This window comes from Pleurodeles waltl, chromosome 9, assembly GCF_031143425.1.
Source record: "Pleurodeles waltl isolate 20211129_DDA chromosome 9, aPleWal1.hap1.20221129, whole genome shotgun sequence".
Classification (NCBI taxonomy): domain Eukaryota; kingdom Metazoa; phylum Chordata; class Amphibia; order Caudata; family Salamandridae; genus Pleurodeles; species Pleurodeles waltl.
Window position 1 is genome coordinate 31467027 of NC_090448.1, and position 10709 is coordinate 31477735.

The window sequence follows — 10709 nt, forward strand, 5'->3', positions numbered from 1 at the left end:
TTGAGCAGTTCCCCTGCACGCCGTCAGGTGGTGTCGGTTGGCTCCACATCAGTCGGTGGCGTTGTGCACACCGGATAGGACGTTGCAGGACCTGTTCGATGGCATGTGTAGCTGCAGATACACATGCTGTGCACAGTCCGCCGTCTGGTGTTGGGCTCGGAGTGTTACAAGTTGTTTTTCTTCGAAGAAGTCTTTTCGAGTCACGAGACCGAGGGACTCCTCCCATTTCGATTCCATTGTGCATGGGCGTCGACTCCATCTTAGATTGTTTTTTTTCCACCATCGGGTTCGGACGTGTTCCTTTTCGCTCCGTGTTTCGGGTCGGAAAGTTAGTTAGAATCTCGGAAAAAACGTCGGTATTGTTTGCGTTCGGTATCGGGTTAGTTAAAACAAATCGACACTGAATTTTGAAGAGCTCCGGTGGCCCTTCGGGGTTTTTTCGATCCCCCGTCGGGGCCTGGTCGGCCCGGCCACGTGCGACTTCAAGGCTGATGGAACGGACCCCATTCCGCTTCTGCCCAAAATGCCATAACAAGTATCCGTATACAGATCAGCATCTGGTCTGTAACTTGTGCTTGTCCCCCGAGCACAAGGAGGATACTTGTGAAGCCTGTCGAGCGTTTCGGTCGAGGAAGACGCTGAGAGACCGAAGAGCCAGGAGACTACAAATGGCGTCCACGCCGACAGGTCATGAACGTTTCGAGGAGGAAGAAGAGGCTTTCTCCATCCACGAGTCGGATTCTGAAGAACTAGACGCCGAAGAAACACCCAAAACCGTGAGTAAGACGTCGAAAATCAAGACTCCCGAAAAGCCCAGGGGACGCCACCGCCAACAGGCCATGGCTTAACCCGAAAACGAGGTGACCAATCCAAGGCACCGAAAAAGGGCATGCTGGTGTCGAAGTCATCCGACTCCGGTCGAGATACCGCCACACAGCAATCTCGGAGCCGAGACAGCGGCTCTGAGAAACTTCGGCACAGAGACAGCGGCACCGAAGAATTTCGGCACCGAGACACCACGCCGAAAGCAAAGAAGGTTTCTTCGGAGCCTAAAAAGACTTCCGAAAAGGTTTCGGTTCTGAAACATCCAGCCTCTGAGCCGAAAACTAGTTCCTATACAGAGGAACAAGGATTAACCTCCCAATTACATAGATTTGGAGAGGAGCTTCAAGCTGTAGAGCCTGACTACAAACAAAGGAGGCTTCATATTCATGAGGACACAGGGAAGATAACCACTCTTCCCCCAATCAAAATTAAAAGGAAACTTGCCTTTCAACCAAAGGACAAGCAATCACAAGCAAAGGTGGCAAGGACAACAACCCCACCACCTTCTCCACCACCATCAACACATGCATCACCACCAACAACTCCACCACTGATGCACTCACCAGCTCATACCACAATGAGTCAGGATGATCCCGATGCATGGGACCTTTACGATGCTCCAGTGTCTAACAGCCCAGACTCCTATCCTACAAAACCGTCACCACCTGAGGACAGTACATCCTACTCACAGGTGGTCGCAAGGGCAGCCGAATTTCACAACGTCACCCTACATTCTGAACCAATTGAGGATGACTTTCTCTTTAACACCCTATCCTCCACCCATAGCCAGTACCAAAGCCTTCCCATGCTCCCAGGAATGCTAAGACATTCAAAACAAATATTTCAGGATCCAGTTAAAGGCAGAGCCATAACTCCAAGGGTGGAGAAAAAGTACAAGCCACCGCCAACAGATCCAATCTATATTACAACACAACTAACACCAGATTCAGTAGTTGTCAGGGCAGCTCGTAAGAGAGCCAACTCTCATACCTCAGGAGACACACCAACTCCATACAAGGAGAGCCGCAAATTTGATGCTGCGGGAAAAAGGGCTGCAGCACAAGCAGCAAATCAATGGCGTATTGCCAATTCACAAGCACTTTTGGCAAGATACGACAGAGCTCATTGGGATGAAATGCAACATTTCATCGAACACTTACCCAAGGAGTTCCAAAAAAGAGCGCAACAAGTGGTGGAAGAGGGACAAAGTATCTCAAATAATCAGATACGGTCTTCCATGGATGCAGCAGATACAGCAGATACAGCTGCAAGGACAATAAACACTGCAATCACGATACGAAGGCACGCATGGCTGCGCACTTCAGGGTTCAAGCCAGAAATCCAACAAGCTGTGCTCAATATGCCATTTAATGAACAGCAGTTGTTTGGGCCGGAGGTAGACCCTGCCATTGAGAAACTCAAAAAAGACACTGATACAGCCAAAGCCATGGGCGCACTCTACTCCCCGCAGAGCAGAGGCACATTTCGGAAAACACCTTTTCGGGGAGGGTTTCGAGGTCAACCCACAGAAACCACAACCTCACAAACAAGGCCTACTTACCAGGGTCAATATCAGAGGGGAATTTTTCGGGGGCAATATAGAGGGGGCCAATTCCCAAGTAATCGAGGAAAATTCCAAGGCCCCAAAACTCCTCAAAATAAACAGTGACTCACAAGTCACACAACCCCATCACATAACACCTGTGGGGGGAAGACTAAGCCAATTTTACAAACTTTGGGAAGAAATAACACACACTTGGGTCTTAGCAATTATCCAGCATGGTTCTTGCATAGAATTTCGCCAATTCCCTCCAAACGTCCCACCGAAAACACACTATGTCAAAACAACATATAGATCTTCTAGGACTAGAAGTTCAAGCATTGCTACAGAAAGACGCAATAGAATTAGTACCAATTCTACAAAAAAACACAGGAGTTTACTCACTGTACTTTCTAATACCCAAAAAGGACAAAACTCTGAGACCAATACTAGATCTCAGAACACTAAATACCTACATAAAATCAGACCACTTTCACATGGTCACGTTACAAGACGTAATCCCACTGCTCAAACAGCAAGACTACATGACAACATTAGATCTAAAAGATGCGTATTTCCATATACCAATACATCCTTCACACAGGAAATACCTAAGGTTCGTATTCCAAGGAATACATTACCAATTCAAAGTGTTGCCATTCGGAATAACAACTGCGCCAAGAGTTTTTACAAAATGCCTGGCAGTAGTAGCTGCACATATCAGAAGGCAGCAAATACATGTGTTCCCGTACTTAGACGACTGGTTAATCAAAACCAACACGCTAAGACAGTGTTCACAGCACACAAAATGTCATACATACCCTTCACAAGCTAGGTTTCTCCATCAACTACGCAAAGTCACACCTTTTGCCGTGTCAAACACAGCAATACTTAGGAGCGACAATCAACACAGCAAAGGGGATTGCCACTCCAAGTCCACAAAGGGTTCAAACATTTCACAAGGTAATACAGGCCATGTATCCAACACAAAAGATACAAGTCAGAATGGTAATGAAACTCCTAGGCATGATGTCTTCATGCATAGCCATTGTCCCAAACGCAAGATTGCACATGCGGCCCTTTCAACAGTGCCTAGCATCACAATGGTCACAAGCACAGGGTCAACTTCTAGATCTGGTGTTGATAGACCGCCAAACATACATCTCGCTTCTATGGTGGAACAGTACAAATTTAAACAAAGGGCGGCCTTTCCAAGACCCAGTGCCACAATACGTCATAACGACAGATGCTTCCATGACAGGGTGGGGAGCACACCTCAATCAACACAGCATCCAAGGACAATGGGACATACATCAGAGACAGTTTCACATAAATCACTTAGAAATGTTAGCAGTATTTCTAGCGCTGAAAGCATTTCAACCCATAATAACCCAAAAATACATTCTTGTCAAAACAGACAACATGACAACAATGTATTATCTAAACAAACAAGGAGGGACACACTCGACACAGTTGTGCCTCCTAACACAAAAAATATGGCATTGGGCGATTCACAACCACATTCGCCTAATAGCACAATTTATTCCAGGGATTCAGAACCAGTTGGCAGACAATCTCTCTCGAGATCACCAACAAACCCACGAATGGGAAATTCACCCCCAAATACTAAACAATTACTTTCAAATTTGGGGGACACCTCAAATAGATCCATTTGCAACAAAGGAAAACTCAAAATGCCAAAACTTTGCATCCAGGTACCCACAAGATCAATCCCAAGGCAATGCTCTATGGATGAACTGGTCAGGGATCTTTGCGTACGCTTTTCCCCCTCTCACTCTCCTTCCATATCTAGTAAACAGGTTGAGTCAAAACAAACTCAAACTCATACTAATAGCACCAACATGGGCAAGGCAACCTTGGTACACAACACTACTAGACCTGTCAGTAGTACCTCATGTCAAACTACCCAACAGACCAGATCTGTTAACACAACACAAACAACAGATCAGACATCCAAATCCAGCATCTTTGAATCTAGCAATTTGGCTCCTTAAATCCTAGAATTCGGACACTTAGACCTCACACAAGAATGTATGGAGGTCATAAGACAAGCTAGGAAACCTACCACTAGACACTGCTATGCAAATAAGTGGAAAAGATTTGTGTATTACTGCCAGAATAATCAAATTCAGCCATTACACGCATCTCCAAAAGATATAGTAGGATATTTACTACATTTGCAAAAATCAAATCTAGCTTTCTCTTCCATAAAGATACATCTCACCGCAATATCAGCTTACCTGCAAATTACTCATTCAACTTCACTATTTAGAATACCAGTCATTAAAGAGTTTATGGAAGGCTTAAAGAGAATCATACCACCAAGAACACCACCTGTTCCTTCATGGAACCTCAACATTGTCTTAACAAGACTCATGGGTCCACCTTTCGAGCCCATGCATTCTTGTGAAATGCAATATCTAACGTGGAAAGTTGCATTTTTGATTGCCATCACATCTCTAAGAAGAGTGAGCGAGATTCAAGCATTTACCATACAAGAACCATTTATTCAAATACATAAAAATAAAGTAGTTCTAAGGACAAATCCAAATTTTTTACCAAAGGTTATCTCACCGTTCCACTTAAATCAAACAGTAGAATTACCAGTGTTCTTCCCACAGCCAGATTCTGTAGCTGAAAGAGCACTACATACATTAGACATCAAAAGAGCACTAATGTACTACATTGACAGAACAAAACTAATTAGAAAAACAAAACAACTATTTATTGCCTTTCAAAAACCTCATACAGGAAATCCAATTTCAAAACAAGGCATTGCTAGGTGGATAGTTAAGTGTAGTCAAACCTGCTATCTTAAAGCAAAGAGAGAGCTGCCTATTACACCAAAGGCACACTCAACCAGAAAGAAAGGTGCTACCATGGCCTTTCTAGGAAATATTCCAATGAACGAAATATGTAAGGCAGCAACATGGTCTACGCCTCATACATTTACCAAGCACTACTGTGTAGATGTGTTAACTGCACAACAAGCCACAGTAGGTCAAGCTGTACTAAGAACATTATTTCAAACTACTTCAACTCCTACAGGCTGAACCACCGCTTTTGGGGAGATAACTGCTTACTAGTCTATGCACAGCATGTGTATCTGCAGCTACACATGCCACCGAACGGAAAATGTCACTTACCCAGTGTACATCTGTTCGTGGCATTAGTCGCTGCAGATTCACATGCGCCCACCCGCCTCCCCGGGAGCCTGTAGCCGTTTAGAAGTAGATCTAGAACATTTGTACATTTGTAAATATATTACTTTAACCTTTATTATGTACATACGTATTCATTCCATTGCATGGGCACTATTACTAACATACACAACTCCTACTTCACCCTCTGCGGGGAAAACAATCTAAGATGGAGTCGACGCCCATGCGCAATGGAATCTAAATGGGAGGAGTCCCTCGGTCTCGTGACTCGAAAAGACTTCTTCGAAGAAAAACAACTTGTAACACTCCGAGCCCAACACCAGACGGACTGTGCACAGCATGTGAATCTGCAGCGACTAATGCCACGAACAGATGTACACTGGTTAAGTGACATTTTCCATATAGACTCCACCTGGCGTGCTGAAGTCAGTTTCTTTTCACGACTTTCCACGCAAAAAAACATGGAGCCATGAAGAATACTTACCACCCTTTCGTGACTTTACAGAAACAGGGCAGGAAGCGTGACAGTCTCTTCTGTACATGCAAAAACAGCTCAGTAGACTGCAACTCCAACATGCAATACTTTATCCAGCCAAGCTACATGTGGAGTAGCTTGGCTGGATAAAGGGCTCTGCAATGAGTGGTAGTGGCCAAAGTCTAGGCGTCTGTGTATCTATACGCATTCTGGTGGTATTAGTTGGATAGTTTAAATAAAAATAAAAAATTGCACAGTATCTGATAATCGGGGCTGCCATTAATACAAGACCACTGTGTACAAGGTGGGAGATGTGCTAAAGGTAGCCCTGATGTCTTTGCTGCATGGTGGTAATACATTATATAAGGTTTGAATGGTTCTTCAAAAGCCTGTAAAGTAGTATGCATCATAACAGTGGCAATCGGAGGTTGAGAAGTAAGTTTTAGACAACTTGACTATTACGAACTACCATACCATCTTGCTGTATTGCGTTTAGCTTAAGTGTTGGATATGTAGGGGAGAATCTTTTTTTTTTTTTTTTTTTTTTTTTAAACAATTGCTGTTGATGAGGTTGATCAGTCTCAGAGCTAACTAGACAACTTTTGTATGGTTTTGATGATATTCAACATATGCATCCTAGTAGGCAAACTGTAATTTTGGATAGAACACATCACCATATGGTGTCCCAAAAACTAGAATGACACCATAGGAACAATGAATCTTTTAAGTTGTATTATATGAAGGCTAAATAACCTCAATGGTAAGTTGTGTCCCTCTATATCCACAGTCGCGTAAAATAGACACAACTTTGATGCAAGAGAAACATCTTCGTTCTAACAGGCAGCCCTCTTTCACTGCTAACTGGGGAGCCCAGAGGTTTTATATCTCCTCCAGCTCTGACATTAGAGAGATGATGGCACTCAGTCACAGCACGTTGGAGTTCCAGCCGCAGAAGTGGACTGCTAGCTCCAAATCAGATCTATCATAGTGGGAACTACGTTAAACACAGAAACCTTCCCTCTTATAAATGTTTACTGCCCTTCTATAGAAAAACCAGAAATGTATGATCGCACTTAAAGTAAATGTTATGAACATCAGGCCGCCAACATCATTCGGGGGTGGGCGCCCTTAACATTAAATCAGAGCTTCAACTGTACAGATCAGGCCAGATGGTCCATGACCTTAAGCTCAGCCATGGTATTTTACAGGTCATGAAAATGAACAACTTTATGGATTTATGGAGCAGCCAAGATTACTTGGATCAGCAGTTTACATACAGTTCTTCTGTGTATGATTCCTGCTCCTGAGTTGATTACTGGCTGATCTCCAGGGACCTATTAAGTTGAGTACAGCATATAGAGTTGATGCCTACAACGGTCTCGGATCACTTCCCCTTACTTTAACCTCTCAAAAGTCCACCCCCTTCCGAAACATAGTAACTGACACTTCAGCTCACAACTCCTCTCTGATACAGTATTTTAAACCAAGCTGCTCATTCGTATAGCCGTTTTGTTTCATTTATTTTTTTAATAAATGTAGGCTCAGTACTTGAAACAGTATGGGAAGTGTTTAAGGCTTTCATCAGTGGAATGTGTATTTCAGTAGAGGCTTGGATTTTGAAAAGATTTGCCACACCTCCTGGACCTCCTTAAATGTAAACTCCTAGGTTACGTGATATCATGAGGTGATGCTCACCTATACCGTACGCCATATGTTCTGAGAGACTGCAGATCAGGAACGAGCATCCCTAGTCAGACGCACGTTTTTGCAGCAGTTTGAAGTAAAACCTTGGTTTGGGACTTGAGGGACATAATCCCATTTCACATCTCTGCTTGCTTTCAGGGAAATTAATCTTTAAATCCAAAATTCTACTTGGGTCCTGTGTTCATTGTTATTCCAAGTTGTATATCTTCAGCCTATGATTCCTCCTCTGGTTCTCCCAAGATCTAGACTGTACACCTGATAATGGAAGATGAAGTAGAAGAACAACTAACAGCCCAATAACTATAGAAAATAAATAAAACTATGGCAGAGGCAACATCTTCTGGCTTTTCTGTTGAATTGTATAGCAAATATGCAAATGAGCTGGCTCCCACCTTGTGCCTATGAGTGAGAGCCTTGTAGCAAGAGCACTACCTCCTAGAGATAGTGAAACAGGGAAAGATAAAAATTCTGCTTAGCTTACAGGTTGTGATCACTTACAAATGTAGGTAATAAAATATTTGACAGAATTACTGCTAATAGATCAATGCCCTTGATGCCCTATTTGGTCCCAGACTATTATCCTGTTTTTCTACCAGGATGCTCTATTTCCGGTAACCTGCATATGCTCACAGTAGTGTTGCTTCGACTCAACCCTTCTATTTTGGCAGTGGTGCTTTTTACATACACCAAGGTGTTTGGTTCACTAGAATGTTCAAATCTGCTTAAGGTGTTGCTTGGGTGTGGGGTGAAATAATTTTATTTCTAATCTTACTCCATTTTCACTTGGATGTTCAGTAAGGGCCAAGTATCTGGGCCACTGAAGGTGGTTCAGGGGCACATTGTCACCCCTTTTCTTTTCACTGGCTGTCGAGCCATCGGCATGGGCGCTCAGAGTTGCCCTCAGATGGAGAGGTTTTCGGTATTGGCCGACCAATCTTCACTTCACTTTATGTAGATAAAGTTCTATGTAAAGAAATTGGGATTAACCTTCGACCAATATTCCCAAAAATGATAACATCTGGGAGATTTCCCAGTTTGCAAATCTACTGGGACAAATCTTAAAATTTGAACATATCATAGTGACCAAGAAAATAATTATTTCCCACTGCAGTGATGGGCTTACTCAGTAGAATATTTAGAGATCCTCGTTGGTAGAGACACAACAGGGATGATCCTTAAGCTGTGGTAGAGTCATGTATAAACTAACCCTACAATGGACATATCGACTACGCCACCCTTATTAGTGAGAGGCCTGTTTCCATTATTAAATTTGTAGTGTTGCTGAGATTCCTTTATCTTTTTCTAAACCTCCCGATTGCTTTGATGCAAACATTTTTATCAAGTTAAAGACAATGCTTTTAAAATTGAGTTTATCAGACGAACAAGGTAGGATTAGGTGAGAGGTCCTTACTGGATTGATCTGGGGTTGGGAAGTGGTTGGACTGTCAATTCTAGATTTACAACTGTATTACCTGGTTGCACAGGTACAGTTTGTAGCTTGTTGGTTTCTCCCAGCTGTATTGCAAACATCTACAGATAGCTCAAAGTCTGCTGAACAAAAGCTATTTGCAGATGATTTAAGTGTCCGACAGCAGAAAAGGCAGTCCAAAATGTATACAGTCCGTATATGTGGTTTGCATGGTATTAGCTGGCACAATTGGTGGGCTCCAACAACCATCCTTTACATTGCTTCCGCTGGTGGGTGACCTAAGCCTGCCTGCTTCCTACCCTGGAGACTGGTTCCAAGCAGTTCTTGCGTAAAATGAATTTGAGGATGCTTGGAGACTTATTTCCAGGTATGTGGTTCATATAGGTTCAATCCTTCAGAAGAATGGGAGGTGACATGCCATTAGCCTTATTGTCATAGCATGGGCTTAGGCATATGGGAATATCCATGTGGGAATCATTTCCACATGCTTCACTGGAATAGGGATTTCTCATTAAATTGCTTATAAAAAACAATAGTAAACAGGCGGTGGAGTTCATTTATGATGAAGCTAACAAAAGTCAGTTATTAAAAGCCCTTGCTGCCAAAGAGCCTGGGAAGTGGACTTGGGGTCAGAATTGTCAGATGAAAGGTGCAAATATTACTATGGTCAGGTGGGTCCCATTCAACAGTAGGCATAAATGAATTCATTTCAAATTTGTTAACCAGCTTTCTAATCCTAAAGAAAAGGCAAACTTAATCCAGAGATTAATGTTGCCCGCAAACAATGCTTTGCCCGGTGACAGAGTTCTTGCACTTAGTGTGGAACTGGCCTGTGGTCACTAGATATTGGTCAGACATGTTCATCTCAAAGTGAAATGATGTCTATCGCGCAACATCCACCCCCACTTGTGGCACTATTGGGATTTGTAGCAAACGCCCCGAAGCCCTGCAGAAGGTTCAGGGCAATGGCATTACTATTGGCGAAACAGAGTGGCCACTCGGATAAGTGGCTTGACAACACAACACAACACGACATGAAACTTAGGTACACGATATAGCCTATTTTAATGAGATTGTTGACAATTACTCAAACAAATTTACATCCTGCGTCGAGGCATCATGATTTTTGTGAACCGCTTTGACACTACTTGCTCACCAAAAAAGGATACAATTAATAAGGTGAATTAAAGTTTATCCATTGATGTTGTTTTTTCCTCCGCTGTCGCTAGCACTGTCAAGGGAAACCGTATAAGAAGGTACTGGGATGAACAGATCCGCCTGTTTTTTAGATCCCATTGTTGGTTGACCACATGGGATATTAGATGAACTGCCAATATCAAACCTGAATGTACCGTTGACCTGTTGCGCTCATTACTGTAACATGCTCCTGATACCACTGACGTAAAAAGAAATACTCCCTTTCTGAGATTTTACGTCCCATACGTAAAAGTACTTATATTTTTTTCTTGTTTTTAATTAAATACTTGTAAATAGCAAAAAGGAAAGTGGAAGGTGGTGGGCTAATGTGATGGGGCCTGGTGAGAGGAAGGGGAC